At 47.5% G+C, this 18,417-nt stretch overlaps 1 protein-coding gene across 1 annotated transcript in view; it reads left to right on the top strand.

The window, feature by feature from the left end:
• Positions 1-18,417, top strand: part of CLDN14 (claudin 14) — a 75,287-nt gene that overhangs the window by 8,727 nt on the left and 48,143 nt on the right. The window lies entirely within an intron of this gene.

Here is an 18,417-nt window from a genome sequence, read left to right as displayed (position 1 = left end):
TGTAAATTGTTTCACATCTTGACTTTTCAGTCAACAGTCTGTCTTGGAGATCTTTCCATGTTCATGTGTATAGATTTAGCCCTTACTTCTTTATTTGGGCTGTTGGGAGGTTTGCTCTGGTCTCCCATCTCCCCTCGTCCAGGCTGTCTTCCTTGACTTCACCAGGTGCATCTAAAACATAGTCTCCTCCCACTGTTTGAAAGAGCGCCCCCTTCAAAGCTCTGTCAGCCATCAGCGGCACTGGGGGCTCTCCCTGCCCCTCCACCTCTCAGAATTCCTCATTCCCTCACACTCTGTCACCTACATTTGGATGTGTTATCACTTGGATTTTACTTACGTTTTTATCGTCACATGGACTTCCCTTAATTATAATGAACCTAACCCTAACCTAATCAATATTTGTTTCTGTGCTGTCTCCTCACCAAATTACCTCTGTGAAGACCAGGAGGACGTTTATGTTTATTGATCCCTGCAGCCATGTGCAAGCCCTAGCACACAGTAGGTGCTCATAAAGGTGGGCCGGCCTGCCCGAGGCGGGGCATGTGGGAGGGAACTGCCCCATCAGGTGAGGGAGGGAGAAGGCAGGGTTGCCGCAGACCCTCCCATGGCCAGGATCACCATGCAGGGGGGATAGTCCCCTCAGAGCCCCCGAAGCTCTTTTCATCAAGGAGATTGAAGGCTGCTTCTTCATTTGCAGAACAGTCTGTGGCCGAAATGGAATCTGCAAACCAGTTCCCACGGTGCTTCTGCTCCTGTTAAAAATAAACCCGGCTCTATCTAGGAGGGTTTGTTTAAAAAAAAAAAAAAAAATTCCACATCCCTCCCAAACTGGCCTTTGAGCAAAAGCCCGATGCAAAGATTTAATCTTTAACTGAAATGCAGGGTGCAGCATAAACTAATAAAGGCGGTGCTAACCTTTTAAATCTTCCTATCAAAACCCACCTCCCTGGGAGCCGCCCGCTCAGGTACTTACTATGCTGGGTCCTTGGGAAGGGAACAGTTAGCTGGCATTGCTCGGACACTAACGTAATATCAAAACTGTACAGCAGTATCTTGCTCCGCATAAAGCATGTCTTTATATTTATTTCAGATGTCGGGTAATGCTAATTTTTTTAGGCTAACAAATATAAATAAGAAATAAGAAAAATATTATGGGAAAATTTCTAGATCTCATATTTCACATATCAGGTGAGGCTAATTTTTTAGATTAACAAATAGAAATAAGAGATGGGGAAATAGTAAAGTCAGACACAGAAAGACAAATATCATACGATATCACTTATATGTGGAATCTTGAAAGAAGCGTACAAATGAACTTATTTACAAAACAGAAGTAGCGTCACGAATGTAGAAAACAAAACTTATGGTCACCAGGGGATGAGGGGGAAGGGATAAACTGGGAGATTGGGATTGACACATACACACTACTATATACAAAATAGATAGCTAATAAGAACCTGCTATATAGCACAGGGAACTCTACTCAATACTCTGTTATGGCCTATATGGGAAAAGAATCTTAAAAAAAAAAAGTGGATATAGGTATGCATATAACTGCTTCTTCACTTTGTTGTACACCTGAAACTAGCACAACATTGTAAATCAACTATACTCCAATAAAAATTTATTTAAAAAAAGAGATAAGGGGAAATATTATGGAAAAATCTCCGTAGTTGTTGATTCCTGAGAACCTCACGCAAGTTACCAAGGAAGACTGTGATTACAGGCGTGCATATATGCGATAAGGATTTGAATTTTTGCCTGCAGGGGAGGTGGGAATGAGATGAGGAAACAAAGCAAGCTGTTCATTCTGAGTTAGCAACCACTATTAGACGTAAGTACATATCAGGGAGCTCTTTTCTATTTAAGAAAACCCTTTGTATGAAAAGATACATCTTTTCAAACATGATTAATATGTCTTGCCTGGAGCTTTCTACTCAAATTATTTGTAATTCTAGTGAGGAGGAAGCATTTCTTTCTAGCCAAAACAGCCGTCTGGATGAATACAAATGAGTTTGTAAAAGGCTTGTGTTACTAACGGGGTAAACTCCCGCAGGTGACCTTCTTTGTTTGAGTTCTGTTGTTGAAGGCTGCTCTCAGCCGCAGCCTGGCTTGCGTTCTCTTTGGGCTAGATGGATGGAGGGCCATGGCAACACTGAGGCTCACTCTGGAGCACATTCTGCCTGTGGCAGAGATGGGGGAGAGAAGGAGAGCGGAAGCCGTTTCCAGAACCTTCCACTGCTTCCAGAACCTTCTGCCATCTCCAACGTGCAGGTTATTTCACTGAGCAAAATCGATTTGCCAGCAGCCAACATGGGTCCCAGGGTGAATCACTCATCTCCAGGACAGGACAGGGACAGATGCTCCCTGCATGGATGGACAGCTCGGGGGACCCACATTCTTCAGGATCGGCTGATGGGGAAGGAATCCCAGCTCAGCTCTCCAGCGAGAAGCAGCCAGGAGGAGACCTGCAGCCCAGTGGGACGAGCAGAAACCTGGAAGTAACTAAGTTGCCTTCTTTCTGAGTAGGGAAAGGTTAAAGTGTTCCAGGAAGAAGGGCTGCCTAGCGCTTGGCTTCCCAGTGCACAGAGGTTAAAAGCTTGAAATCAGATTTGTGGGTTCAAATCCCACTCAAGCCGTGGGACCTGGGCAGTTAGGTTCCTCTCCAGCTTCCCTTATGTTACCTGGAAAAAGATGGTAAATAATATCAATAGTACTTGCCCCAAAGGACAGTGGTGAAAATTACATGACTTAAGTGTGGAATACTCTTACCGCATAGCCTGGCACATGTTAAAGATGGAAGAAATGTTAGTTTTAATTATATATTCTTTATGAGTAAGTTTATCATTATTAGTTACTCATCTTTAGCAATAGTTAAAGGGAGTGATAACTAAAAAAATTTACCTCCTGAGGTTGAGGCGAGAGAAATTGAAAACCAAGGCTGATCTTTTTTTTTTTTTTTTTTTTTTTTTTTGTGGTACACGGGCCTCTCACTGTTGTGGCCTCTCCCGTTGCGGAGCACAGGCTCTGGACGCACAGGCTCAGCGGCCATGGCTCACGGGCCCAGCCGCTCCGCGGCATGTGGGATCTTCCCGGACCGGGGCACAAACCCGTGTCCCCTGCATCGGCAGGCGGACTCTCAACCACTGCGCCACCAGGGAAGCCCACCAAGGCTGATCTTACCGATATTGACAACATTGTGTCAAACCATGAAGAGGAATAACTAATATTTTAAAAAGCAAAAATTTTTGCTGGCCCATTCGAGTCCGTTTACATGATAAAATTGGACTATTTTCCACTGATTTTTGCTATCTCAGCTCTGCGTCAGACCAGTGTCTGGAAAAGAGATGTCCCAGCGATGGGACAAAAACCAGGTGTCTGAGGATCCCTTCTAAAACCTGAGCTTAAATGTTTTAAGCAGCAAAAATAAGTGCCCCCCCCCCAAGTAACAGAAAAATAAGCAATGAGGGAAAGAAAAGAAATTAGGAAATTAAATTGAGATGTCCTGGTAAATGCCTAAGCAGTGACAATTACTTTCTCCTGCCAAACATGGTGAACTGCTTTTTCTCCTATTTTCTCCCTAGAGAGTGAAGAAATTATTGCATGATAAGTCATTTATCTTCAGTGCAGGTACAACAGGATATAACCACATATTACCCAAAATGGGGAATTCACGTCACATTATTTTCCATCGGTGAGTAATAGACGGGAAATGGGAAATGTCACTACAAGGCTGGCTGGCCATCTGGTCAAAGCCTCTCTATGAATACGGCAGCTGATCTACATGGAAATATTAAAGCAACAAAGTCCGAATCTGTTTTGCTTCTCCGGGGAACTTCAGTTCATGCATGGAAGGAAGGCAATAAAGTCCAATTATTCTGGATGGGGCTACGCAAGGCATATGAAAATTATCTCATGTTGGGTAGCTCTAAAGCTAAGTATTTTTTAAAATAGCCATCAGTCACTCCAAGTAACAAAATCAAACAAACTGATCAATCTCTGCGGACCTACACATTAATCAAAAGATGGTGGTGAGATGTTGGCAATTTTTCATTATTCCACGTGTAATATTTTACATCTGACATGCTGACAGGGTGGTCCGAATAGATGAAATTATCACGTCCGAAAGGAAGGACAGTTCAGCTTCGTGTGTTGGACCATCTAGGCATTGCCTGTTGAATACGGATCCCCAAGTTTTCCCTTTTAAAGTGTTTGCTTTCCTCTTATTTGGGGTGCACGGTCCCTGGAGGTGACAGTGACAATAATAAGGGGCTCTTACTTGGAGCATGGGGAAACCCAGCGCCTCTCCAGTGGTCCTCAGAGCCAAGGTTCTGTCCATCAACGTCCCATGTCTCAGGAGGTCAGTGGATTGGCCCCGCCATGCCCAGAAGGAGCCTGTTTGACTTTGGAGGTGAGATGGATTGTACTACGCAGTAGGTGATGGTCAGACCCAGAGGAGAGATTAGTCAAAATCAAACTGGAGTGAAGTCTGTCTCAGGTATGACTGCTCAGGCCAGCCTCACGAGTGTGGTGTGTTCATCAACTTAAAGTTGATTTGAATGAACACACCTGAAAAATACTAATAAAGTCCTTCATCTGTTTTTATTTTTTCTACCTCAGTGAAAATATAAACATCCCAATGGGTCCCTCTGGACTTTCAGATCTCTGAGTCTTTGGTCAAGTCAGTCCATTTCTCTAGGGCTCAGCTTCATCATCTGTGAAATGAGAGTGAACGCTAGATCAGGGGCGGCAGGCTAGGACCGTGGGCCAGACCCGGCCCTCCGCCTGTTTTTGTAAATAAAGTTTTATTGGAACATACCTATGCCCTTTGGTTCTGTGTCATCATGGCTGCTTTCACACTACAAGGGCTGAGTTAAGCAGTTGTAACAGAGACTGTGTGGCCAGCAAAGCCTAACATATGTATTGTCTGGCCCGTTACAGTAAGAGTTTGCTGGCCCCTGGGCCAGGTGATTCCCACAGAGGTTCCTTCCAGCCCTGAAATCTGTGATTCTGAGAAGGAAAGAATAGGAGGCCTTTGGATACCTGAGTGGAAGGGACAGCACTGAGGAGAGGAAAGGTCAGAAGGGGACGCTGCATGGGCCAAAATAAACATTCCTTTTCCCTCGTGATGTTGCTTCCCTCTGGCCCACAGGCCATGCTTTGGGGGCCCACAGTGGAAGTGGGGCGGGGCACAGAGAGCGGCCCCAGCTCACGTTTTCAAGATGCGACAACCCTTCAGCAGCAGACAATTCCCAATAAGGAAATTGATGATGCTGGGGGCTCCCCACACCTTGCAAGGGCCTGACCCTCCACGTGCAGGACAGTGTGCAGCTGGAGGTCATACTGGGGATCTTGTGGGTGGCCCCTCACCAGCAGGGCCTGATTCCACCCCGAGGGCATCTGCTCTTGTCTGCTTTGCTCTGGGCACCCCACATGTGGCTGCCAGACCTGGCCCGACCCTCCCCAGCCTGTCACTTGTCTGCTCGGGAAGTCACCGTTCAAAGCTTCTGCCAAGTTTCCCCCTCAGTCTGGCCTCATGCCAGCTTCTCTGCTGTTCCCTGCCTTCCCTGCCTCGGCCTGGGGGCTCCTCTCCATCCTCTGACCACCTGCAGCAACCCCCTGACCACTGTGCTGCTCCTTCAGCCCCAGATCCTCCTCTTTCTCCCCCCCCCTTAGTTTCAGTGTCTTCATCCCTCAAGGCTCAGCTCAGTGTTCACCTCCTCCAGGAAGCCCACCAGTCTCTCCTGTCCCCCCAACTCCCCTAGCATATTTCAGCAGACCAGCAGCTACTCATTCTGTGTACTTCGGTTCCGTCTCTGTGCACAACCACATGCCCTTGACCTCAGGGTCTCCGTCTCATATTTCTCTTGAGGTCACAGGATCGGGCCTTGACTAGGAGTCAGCGCTTAATTGATTCTCGAGTGGTCTGGGCAGCCCTGCCAAGGAGGGCCTGGCGTTTACTCTCCGCATATTTCACAGAGCTCCTGCGTGTAGGTGGAGGGTTCTGTACAGCTGTATAAGGTCCACAGAGCAGCTTCCGGGGGCAGCAGGAGATGAAGAAGGCTCTCAAAGGGCCCAGAACTCCAAGGGCATGAGTCAAGGTGGCCCAGCAGCCCAGGGAGGGCCAAAGCGAGGGCACCTTGCATCTGTGCCTTGCGTCCCCAGCACGCGCCAGAATGACGTGAGAAAAGATGGGCGTCCTGGACCCTCACTCACCCCGGGTCCCAGTTCCAGTCCCGCTGTGTGTCACAGCCTGGTGCAGACGACGTGGGACAGGACGTCTCCACACGGGTCCTGTTTCCCGTCCTACCAAGTGCCTACTGGTCCTGCCAGAAAGTGGCCAGTGGCTGCGCCTGAATGTGACATTTGAACGCCAAGTGACTGCATTCGCCCTAGTGGGCCCAGGTCCAGCAGGTTCTGGGTATATGATCCCGGCTATTGCATGGCATCAGGCAGACCATTCCCCTGGCTACTGGGCCTCCACCACGGTCACGTGAGGCCTCACCTGAAGGGAGGGGAGCTTAGTTCTCACTGTAACTGGCTCTCCTATTTCCCTCGTGCAGCGTAAAATTCAAGGCAGATGAATGTTGCCAGCAGCTTGCACTGCTGAGGAAGTGGGGGGCGGGATGGAGCTACAGGAGGATTTCTTGTGCTTGTGGAGGGCAGTCAGGCCCCGGTGTTGAGGTCACGTGCCTCCCCATACTGTCATGTTACCGCTCTACTGTCCTGGACGTAATGCTCCAGGGGCAGCAGGATGGACGCATCTCAGAGCAGGCAATCGAGTGATGGGGATGTCCCTTCCCATTTGTCATTTGGGAGGGTGCCTAATCCACTTTCCACGCAAACTGGGAAACTTCCTAGATTATTTACTAAATCATTAAAGTTTAAGTCCTGAGTTCAGTCCCTCGTTTGCAAAAGTTTGGGTGAACACAGATATCTAAACAATTTAGCCTAAGAATGTTCCTTTTGGCACACACACACACACACACACACACAACACACACCATTTATCTGTGTCCAGATGAAGTTTCAAGAGATGGATCTGTGCTTTCCAAAACGTGATTTCCTGCAAGATGTGCAGGAAACCAACCTATTATTTGAAGCCATCTGTTTGCTCTGTACAAAGGCAATGAAAAGAAATACACACAGAGGGCGATAGAGACTGTAGCCCTCACGTGTGGGGTGTACTGGGTGTGCTCAGGCTCGCACCTTGCTCCCTGGAGCTGGGAGGGTGGAAGCAGCGAGGAGGGAGAGGGTACATTCAGGACAGTGAGTGACACTGGACGGAACAGTGTGGGGAGGGGGACGGTCCCCGCCGAGTGCCCTGGTTGGTCTCAGGCTTGGTCTCTGCAATGACATGGGCATCTGCCCACATCATCTAGTATGTGTGTACCATCTCATCTCTCCCTTTTCCTTAGCAAACTCCTCTGCTCCCAGGAAGATCACGCACGAACACCAGGGTTCTGTGGCTGGCGGTGCCGGGGCGGTAGAGGCAAGGTCCTCTCTGCTCATGACCTAGTCACCGAGACCGACATACTCCCTGTTTGTCGGGGACCCAGCAGATGATTGAAATGGAATGGGAAAAAGTTATCTCAGGGTAAAAGCTACACTCCTCTCAAACTTACCTTGAGTCCCAAAGGCCAAAGTTTGCAAAAGAGAGAAATGACAATACTTCCCTTCAAATTGGAAATTGTGGTTTGTAATTTATGTGTGGAATTCCAGGGCACAGGGCATCTTCTTGCACTGTTCTCGGGTTACCTTCCCCCACGCATCTGTATCCTGTTCTCTGGAAGGGACCATATATCACAGCGTCCTCCAGATGCCATCACATGGAGTTGGTGAAATCCAGGGCAACCGGAATGGTCAGGGCTGCATTTCTGTCTCCAAAGGGGCTGGGCTGGGGACGGGGGAGTGCAGGGCCCGGCTTCTCCCGCCTTTGCCTTTGCTGGCCTTGGGGCAGGAATGTTTGCAAAGCCTTCACCCCATCCTGGGGAGCTCTCAGTGTCTCCCAGAGTTAATAAATGAGGACAGGAAGGACGCACGTGTGCCAAGCCAGGATGCACAGTTCGGGTCTGAGTCACTCCCCTGTGGTCCTGATGCTCTTTATTTCAAGACAGGCTCTGAGCCCACCAGGGTAATTACACATGTTCTCGTATAGAGTAGGCTCTGGAATTGGGAAAGAAAGGCCAGGCTGGCTGAGGGTGGGGTGTGGCTGGCTTGATTATATTGGACATGAAAAGAAGATGAATTTTCTAATAAGCGTAGGTGCCAGTGAGCCCGCCATTATCTTAGTTTGAGACTCTAAGATAATTTATCCACAGGAGGAACGCAGAGATTTTGCTGGGAGGCGCAGGCCCTTATTTTTCAAGTTTAAGGCACGAATAAATTTCCTATAATAACTTGATAGGGATTTTTTAGCTGACATTTCACCATCGATAGAACATTCTAAAGCCTAAGAGCTTTAATAAAACACTAAATATTCTCCAACATGATTTTTTAGTTGGGAAATCACGACAATGCCGCCAGTTCCCTTGAGAAGTAAGGGACGGGGATGACAGATGCATTCCTCAGTCCTTACCCTACTGCTCCCCCATCAGCCAGCCTGGGGCCCCAGCCCAGCACCGTCTCGGCATCAGGGCTGAATCGTTCTCTCCAGTCAGCATTCCAGCCCCCCACTGCCACCCCCAGCAGTGACCACCAGCTTTGGGCCTCACTGCGTTGCTCCCAAGACACCTGCCCACACAGATGCACCTCTGACGCGTGGAAGCTTATTTCCTTGGCAAAAAAAATTCCAACCCATTTACAGGACTCGATTTCAGGATTTTCTTGGAATGTTGTGAAAATCTGTGTCTTGGCCATGAGAACATTTAGAAGTGGAGGTCTGTGTGGCTCTGGTTACAGTATGGTATGTCTGTCCTAAATAGATACTCAGCAGGCCACCGAGCTCTCCTCTCCTGTGTATCAGTGAGCTGGGAAAGGAGGGAAACCACCTTTAGAAAAGGTTCCCACCCACCCACTACCTTTGTTCTTTTCTCCCTCTCCATCCTTCTCCAAGCGGGTACCAGAAGGGGCCATGTGATACCCCCTGCAGCTCCCAAAGCCAGCCGCCAGCCACTTCCACGGCGTAGCTCAGATACTGCCGAGAGCCTGTAGCATGGCCTGGTGGTTTAAGAAGAAGCTGGTCTTTACAAAACAGCCTCTGCTTTCAGACATTTTGTGGTCATAGCCAAGTTTTTAAATCTTTGCTACTCAGTGCCTATCCCCCTAAAAGGTGGACTTTTCTCTTCCCTTCTGAAATGGCAGCTTTTCAAGAAAGTCTGGCCTTCCCCCAAGTCTGGCCACTGCCATGCTGGGCCTTCTGCTGTGCGCAGCTCGAAAACTGAAGTGAGCCGCTGCTCAGACCACAGCGTCTGGCCTTCCACGGTCCCGCGAGAGTCGCTCTGCAAAGCCTCGTCCATGGGGAGAACGGAGAAGAGGGTAGTGTTGTAAGAGACTTACCAGCTCCCTCCGGCCAAACGTCTAAGAAAAATGCACAATTTGGGGCTTCCCTGGTGGCGCAGTGGCTGGGAGTCCGCCTGCCGATGCAGGGGACACCGGTTCGTGCCCCGGTCCGGGAAGATCCCACATGCCGCGGAGCGGCTGGGCCCGTGAGCCATGGCCGCTGAGCCTGCGCGTCCAGAGCCTGTGCTCCGCAACGGGAGAGGCCACAACAGTGAGAGGCCCGCGTACCGCCAAAAAAAAAAAAAAAAAAGCACAACTTGTTTTCCATTCCCTGCCCGAGTACCACGGGAGGCTCCTGTGATAGCACCATGTGGGCTGCACAGGCCTCGGAAAGAGTTGTTTTACATGGGGTCATCGTGGCTTCTGGTGGGTTGTTAGGATGTGTGGCGTCTGCAGCTCTTGTGAGTGGACTGGTGTCTCCCCAGTCACAACCTGCGACTGCGACCTTGTTTGGTAACAGGGTCTTTGCAGATATAATTAAGATGAGGTCATGCTGGAGTCGGGTGGGTCCTAATCCGCTGACTGGTGTCCTTAAAAGAAGAGGGAAATGTGGACTCACAGACACACGGAGGGAAGACGGCCTCGTGAAGACGGAAGCAGACACTGGAGTGATGTGTCTACCAGCCAAGGCGTGCCAAGGATGACGGACGACCCCCAGAAGCTGGAGGAGGGGAGGAAGAATCCTCCCCTAGAGGCTTTAGAGGAGTGTGGCCATGCTGCCACCTTGACTGCAGCCTTCCAGCCTCCAGAACTGTGAGCAAATACAGTAAGTCCCCTACATACGAGCCAACCTTCAAGTTGCAAACTTTCAAAGATGCTAACACGCGTTCCATCAACGTCAGGCGTGAGGGAAATTGCAGCCTGCCCTCCGTCTCCTATTGCTGACGACCCTTCCGTTCTCCCGTCTCCCACCTCCTCTCCCTCCTCCAGTCAGTAACTCTTCTTGCCTGTTCACTCGATGCCAGCCCCTGGATGCCAGCTGTTGCACTGTACTACTGTACTTTTCAAGGTACTGTACTGTAAGGTTAAAAATGTTTTATTTTTTATGTTTGTTTGTTGTTTTTTTTTTTTTTTTTTTTTTTTTTGCGGTACGCGGGCCTCTCACTGCTGTGGCCTCTCCCGTTGCGGAGCACAGGCTCCGGACGCGCAGGCTCAGCGGCCATCGCTCACGGGCCCAGGCGCTCCCCGGCATGTGGGATCTTCCTGGACCGGGGCACGAACCCGTGTCCTCCACATCGGCAGGCCTACTCTCAACCACTGCGCCACCAGGGAAGCCCTATGTTTGTTTTTTATGTATTATTTGTGTGGAAAATATTATAAACCTATTACAGTACAGTACTACATAGCTTATTGTGTTAGTTGGGTACCTAGGAGAACTTTGTTGGACTTACGAACAAATTGGACTTACAAACATGCTGTCGGAATGGAACTCGTTCGTATGTAGGGGATTTACTGTAAACGGTTGTTTTAAGCCCCCCAGTTTGTGGTCATTGGTGACGGCAGCCCTAGGAGACTGCAACACCATCTCTGATGTCTGTGGTTCTTACAGCTGAATCACCTCCTCCTACGACCCTTTACCTGGTGAACTCTGGTATAAGTACTGAACCGAGTGGTTGGAAGTAAGGGAGAAGCTGCCACACCCGGGTAAAAATGGGATGTGTAGCCAGTGTGGTTAGTATCTTCCTTTTCAGCAGCTGAACTGGGGAGAGATCCTCATGGTATGAAGCTGGTAGAGTTCAGAGATCAGAATGTGGACCCAGGGCTTGTCTCTTACTGGACTTGCTGGGAAACCAGAGAAGCTCATGGCTTTTCCTTATAATGACTGGGAGAGAAATAGCCCAGAAGGGAAAAGGAAAATAAAAATCGGTTTTGTCAGTGTCAAAGTTGCATTGATTGGAGTTATGATCTTTTCCTATGAGAAGCACTTCCTCAAGCCCCAATTTGTACCCCTGTGAAGAGGCTTCTCGGTGCTGGTCTGGCATTAACTGTGTACCTGTCAGTCTTCCCCAAATTTTGGATAAATGCAGACAGAGACTATATTTTATCTTTGCCTTACTCCCTAAATGCAGCTACCAAATGTGGCACTGGTATTCAATTAAACCCTTCATTGTTGAATTAAAGTCCTGGGAGCAGGCGTATGAGAGGTTTTTTTATCATTTGATAAGATGAAATTTGCAATGTCATAGCATTTTGTGAAATTTTGAAAAAGAGGTGAAATTTGCAAAGCACAGGACTAGGTAGGCTGAAAACCACTTTCAGACCAGAAACGGAAAAATTGGGGTAACAGTATTAGTCAGAAACAGAACCCACAGGATGTGTGTGTACACACACACACACACACACACATATTTATTTTAAGGAATTGATTGGCTCACATGACTGCAGAGGCTTGCCAAGTCCCAAATCTACAGGATAGGCCATCAGGCTGGAGACTCAGGGAGGAGCTGCAGTTCAAGTCCAAAGGCCGTCTGCTGGCAAAAGTTCTTCTTGCTCAGGGAGGTCAGTCTTTGTACTATTAAGGCCTTCGACTGATTGGGTGAGGCCCACCCCCACGATGCGGAGCAATCTGCTTTACTCAAAGTCCACTGATTTAAATGTTAATCTCATAGTTAACCTGCACAGACACATCCAGAATAACATTTGACCAAATATCTGGGCTCCATGGCCCAATCAAGTCAATACCTCAAATTAATCATCACAGTAATTGTCTGGTTACTGTTTCTCAATGGATGTGCCACTGATGTTTGAGGCAGAACAATTCTCCACTGTGCAGGGATGTCCCATCCATTGTGGGATGTTTAACATCTTTAGTCCCTGTCCACTCAACACCCATGATGTCCCCATCATTGTAACAACAAAAGTTGTGCCTGCACATTTCTGAACGTCCCCTCAGGGCATCTCCTGCCCAGGCCGGAGGACCAGTGATTGAGATGGACTAAGTGGTAACATTGCAGAAATGTTAGCAACATCAAGATGAATGGTAGGTTTCTCAGGTCTTGATGTTCACACTCCACATGGATACAGCCATTGTCTAATCCAAACTTTTTCTGTGAGGGGCCAGATAGCAAATATTCTAGGCTTTGGCACTACATGGTCTTCATCAGAACTACTCAACTCTGCACTGGTACGGCAAAACCAGCCACGGACAACATATATAAATGAATGAATGTGGCTGTGTTCCAATAAAACTTTATTTAGAGACACTGAAATTGGAATATAATTTTTCATGTGCCATGAAATATTATTCTTGACTTTTCCCCAACCACTTAAAATGTGAGAACCATTCTTAGCTTGCAGGCAATCTGAATTTAACTTTTACTTTTATGCCCCATGAACTCACTGTGTGTTCAGCTAATAATTGAATGAAGGCTTCAATAAATGTTCATTGAATTGAGTGAAATGGGAATTGATCAAATACAGTGCTTTTCAAACTTTATTTTTATCAGCAGAAACTTGGAATTTGAATCTTAGAGAAACCCCAATGTTTGAAACAAACATAGTATTTTATTAGTAAAGTTTTATTTTATGAGTTCAAATGGATAACATTTGTATATTTTGATGGATACAAAAATCAAGGGGAGAACTTTCCTGGTGGCGCAGTGGTTAAGAATCCGCCTGCCAATGCAGGGGACATGGGTTCGAGCCCTGGTCCGGGAAGATCCCACATGCCGCGGAGCAACTAAGCCCATTCACCACAACTCCTGAGCCCGCGTGCCACAACTACTGAAGCCTGCACGCCTAGAGCCCATGCTCCACAACAAGAGAAGCCACCGCAGTGAGAAGCCCGTGCACCGCAACGAAGAGTAGCGCCCGCTCACCATAACTAGAGAAAGCCCGCACAGCAATGAAGACCCAACACAACCAAAAATTAAAAAAAAAAAAAAATCAAGGGGAAGCTCCAGATGGCTGTGTCAAGATGCTCTTTGATTAAACTGTCCAGATGATTGAAAAGAGAGAGAAAGGGAAGTTTCTCTTCCAAAGCAGAGCCACCGACGATATCTAATGGTGGTTTATATTCTTACTCATAAATATAGAAGTCAGACAAGAAGCATCAAAAACTTTGAATAGGACTTCCCTGGTGGCGCAGTGGTTGAGAGTCCGCCTGCCGATGCGGGGGACACGGGTTCGTGCCCCGGTCCAGGAGGATCCCGCATGCCGCGGAGCGGCTGGGCCCGTGAGCCATGGCCTCTGAGCCTGCGCGTCCAGAGCCTGTGCTCCGCAACGGGAGAGGCCACAACAGTGAGAGGCCCGCGTACCGCAAAAAAAAAACAACAAAAAACCAAAACTTTGAATAGATGACAAATGCAATCTCGTGGTTGGGCATGCCACAAGGTGTTTTTACACAATGGGCTCCTATGGCTGTGAGAAGGTTATAGCTCTGCTCCCACAATTTTACATAACTGGATAAGGGCAAGTCTGAACTTTTAAAAGATCAATGCAGGAGATAGAAACTTCGGGCCCCTGGCACATTAGCAATAAATGCAGATCCCTCAGAGAAATGCTGGAAGAAGCTTGATTCCCAGGAGGGCACAAAGAGAAAGCAAAAGGAAGCCCAATTTAACACACAGGTGATCTCCCATGTCTGAACAATTCATGTGTATTTGAGTATCTGAAAGTTTATGATGTTTTTATTACGGTTTTTTAGTAATTAGAATTTTGTTAATATTTTTTAAATTGTGGTAAAATATATGTAACATAAAACTTATCATTTTAATCATTTTTAAGTGTGGAATTCAGTGACGTTAAGTACATTCATATTGTGTAACCATCACCACTGTCCGTTTTCCAGACTTTTCACCATCCCAAACAGAAACTCTGTAGGCATGAAACACTAACCTATTCCTCCCTCCCCCAGCCCCTGGCAACCACTACCCTACTTTCTGTCTCTATGAATTCGACAATTCTAGCTACCTCATACACGTGGAATCGTACAGTATTTGTCATTTTGTCATACTTCACTTAGCGTAATGCTTTCAAGGTTCATCCATGTTGTTGTATGTGTCAGAGCTTTATTCCTTGTTAAGCCTGAATAATATTCCATTGTATGGATAGAACACATTTTATCCATGCATCTGTCAATGGACGCTTGGGTTGTTTTCACCTTTTGGCTTTTGTGAACAATGCTGCTATGAACATGGCTGTTTGTATCCGTTTGAGTCCTTGCTTTCGGTTCTTTGCGATATATATCTAGGAGTGGAATTGCTAAATCTTATGTTTAATTTTTTTGAGGAATCTTCATACTGGGTTCCAGTTTCTCCACATCCCTACCAACACTTGTTTCCTGTTTTTTGATTTTGTCTTGTTTCTCATGTGAATCAGGAAAGTTTTTAAATGAGATTTGAGTTGTGTGTTTGCAGCCCCTGAAGTACTTTCATGTCACTTTTAAGTTCCACAGATTAGTTCAAAACCTGGTGCTGGTTTGTTTGTTTTTCTTACCCCCTCTCAGAGTTTGTGATTTAAGAGTAAGCCTTCCTCGACCTCACTCTAAGAAGTGAGTGGGGTGATTGATTTCAAGCCGAAGGTGAGACTGGGAAAGGAAACAGATACCTGCATGCGAGGGCTGGTGTTCAGAGCCCATGGAGACCAGCCACCCACCGCTTTAGGATCAGGTTAAATGAGAAACCACTGGGTCCTCCTCCCTCTCTCTCCCTGGGTCTCTCTCTTTGTCTCTGCCTCTGTTTCTGTCAGTCTCTGTCTCTCTTTATCTGTCTCTGTCTCTCTCTGTCTGTCTCTGTCTCTCACTCTCCCCCTCGCTCCCCCAGGCAACCACGATAAGTCAGACTTCATTTCCCTGTTCTGCCTTTACGGACTCAGCACCAACAATGCAGTGTTTAAACTCCAGTTTAGAACATTTTACATCAAGAGCAGTTTGGGGTCCCTGGAGTTTAATTCAGGTAGACTCCGCCACAGACCAATCAAAAGCATCACCACTTCTGGGGAAATTCGTGGTGGATGCTGGGAACACTGCAGGCGGCCGTCTCCCGGGCTTTCTCGCCTCTTCCCCACTGCAAGGTGGCGTGGAGCCACCTCCAAACTGCTGCGACTCCACTGCCGCCCGCACGGGGCTCGGTTGGTCGCGGCCCCTGCAGCCCACACTCAGCTCGGCAAGGCTGCGGCTCTGCTCCGGGCAGGGCTGCCCCACCACACGCTGGTTCTAGCCCTCAGGAGGCTGCTAAGGTGTAGAAGCTGGGGCTTCCTGCTCCAGGGGACGTAAATGTTCCCTCCAAATAGCCTGAGGTTGTGATGGCTCTTCTGACCTCCCAAGTGCAGCTCCTGCCTCTGTTAGGGGCTCGTATCAAATGCCCAAGGTCCAGACTGAGGAGCCACTTGTCTGACAACCTCCTACCCCACACCTGCCGCCCAGCTCTCCCCCCGAGATGCCAGGGGAATGAGTGCCCCTGTCACAGGATGGGTTCCCTGCCTCCCCAAAGCTCCCTCTCTCCTTCCAGCCACAAGGCTCATGACCTCTTCTCCATTCTGGAGTATATTCCGGTGCCCAGGAGGCATGGTCCTAGGACCCAAAGATGCCCCTAGATGTGCCCAAGGACCTTGAGACCTCATAATCAGATGGGGCTCCCGCTGACTGCTATGTCAGTTAGGATGCATTGGGCTGCAAGTAACAGATAATCCCACCTCAACAGAAAGAACAATGTGCCCTCTCACTGAGCAGAAGTCCCAAGGTAGAGCAGCTCTGGGGTAGGTTGATTCAGTGGCTCCATAAGGTCTTCAAAGACTCAGGTTTTCCCATCTTTCTAGCAGCATTCTCAAAGTCTGGCTTGGTCCCCAGGGTAGCTCCCCAAAGAGCAAAATGGCTGCTGCACCGCTAGGCACCACATCCAGACACTATGATATCCAGCAGAAGGGAGAAGATGTGCTTTCTCTTCTTCATTCCTCCTTTTAAGAGCAAGGAAGCTTTACCCAGCAGCCCCCCGGATATCCCCTTAAATCCCATTGGCCACCATTATATCACGTGATGAAGCTCAAGGAATCACTGCAGAGGGATGGGACCGCACGATTACCTTGGGTGGAGTCACGTATCTATCGCGTACTTGCTTTGTTATATTTTTCACTCTTTCCCTTTTCTCATGTAAGAAATATATAGATATTTTCTTGTCCTAAATAATTTATTCAATACAGAAGTATGTTGAGTAAAAATATGAAAAGGGTCCTTTACAGACTTCCCCAATCTCACTTTCCTCCTCAGAAGGAAACCGTCTCTATTTTGGCATGTCCTCTTCCTGTCCCCTTTACGCATTTGCATATATGTGTATGTTCATACACACATAGACACTTTGCTTTATTTTTACATAGATGGTATTTTGTTCAGCTGCCAGCCTTCTTCCACTCAGCTCTCAGTACTCACAGATTTACTTCATTCACTGCAGTGGCAGAATATTAACCCATAGGTGGATATTCCATTGCTTTGCATTTTAACTCATTATTGATCGGGGGATTTTTTGCAGCAACTAATGCCTGTGGCCAGCGATGTGTTATGTAAATGAATATTGAAACGTCTCTGGTCAATAATTTTCAGGTAACAAAAGACGTATTAATAGCTTTTCAATCTTGTGTCTTATCCCCCAGCTAGATTATAAACATCCTGAGGGTGCATTTTTCTTTCTACCTCCAAGCACTTAACACAGTATTTTCCTACAAAGTGAAAGTCAATTAACAGTTACTGATGGAAAGATTCTCTCTCTTGCCACATAAGAGTTGTCTTAGCACTTCTGACTGCTCGAGGTGGAGCCCTTTTCTGAGCCAGTAGAAGGGACACACCTCCATCATCTATCAGTTTATCACTCTTGTCTATCGACAGTGACCAGTCAATCTACTGACCAGGGAGAGTTGATAATTTTCCGCTTTCCTTTGGCAATGTTTTCTGGGTTCATTGCAGTCTCCCTGGCAGGTTGTCAATTCAGAGCACTTGGGCTACTTGCAACGTTATACGCTGTTCGGCTCACATAGGAGCATCAGGGCAGACTTATTAACAGCCTGCACTTCCTGGAGAACCGTTTCAAGGGCTACTAATGGTGTTCACAGACGGTTGAGCTGGAACAGTTATCCATATGGCTAGACACACACTCTTAATAACCTCTTCCAGGTTTCTCGAGGCAGCACAACTACATAAAATTGGTTACAACTGAACCTATTCTAGACCCTTTGGTGGGGAGAAATTACTTCAATATGAGGCTATCACCTCAAAACAGATCAACCAAATTTAGGACTGGATGAACTTCTCCGAGCAATCACTCTCAAAGCAGATGTTGGCATTCAGACCTGCTGATAGCATCAGTGAATATCATCTTGGGCTTTGGTGGGGCTCCTTGTACTTCTGAATCTGCTGAGCTTCCTGTAGTAGCCGAAAAAATTACCATTGTGAATGAGCAAAGAAAAGAAACACATGTCTCCCAGATGTGCTCTTGCACTGGAGAGCACTCTCAAAATTTGGACCTTAACAGGAAACCTGGAACGATGAAAGGAAATCAAGCAATAGGAATGAGACTGAAATTAGTTTATGTCCCTCAGCTGATAACACACAAGGGGAAACTTTTGGATCAATCATTTTAATTACTATTGGTTATGAAAACCATGGTCCCAACCGCTAAGAAGTCTACAATTGAATTGGGGAAAGAGGGCATCCACATATGAAAAACTGGACAATGATACAAGGCCATACAAGATCGAGACTAAATAAATGCCTATTAGGGGTTTGGAGGGAGAATCCACTGAGAGAGTAAGGCTTCCAAACAGGGCTGGTTATCTGTCTTGATACACTCTGAGAGGATCATGCTTGACCATGCCTGTTCACTTATTTTTTAAACAAGCAATTTTCTCTGGGGACACCACCTGGATTTCTTTGCCAGCTTGGGTGCGTCTAGATGTGTCTTCGGCTGCTGAGGTTGAAAGGTTCCCAGC

This window comes from Grampus griseus (assembly GCF_964374135.1).
Source record: "Grampus griseus genome assembly, chromosome: 5".
In the NCBI taxonomy this organism is placed as follows: domain Eukaryota; kingdom Metazoa; phylum Chordata; class Mammalia; order Artiodactyla; family Delphinidae; genus Grampus; species Grampus griseus.
This window is presented reverse-complemented; position numbering and strand designations above follow the sequence as displayed.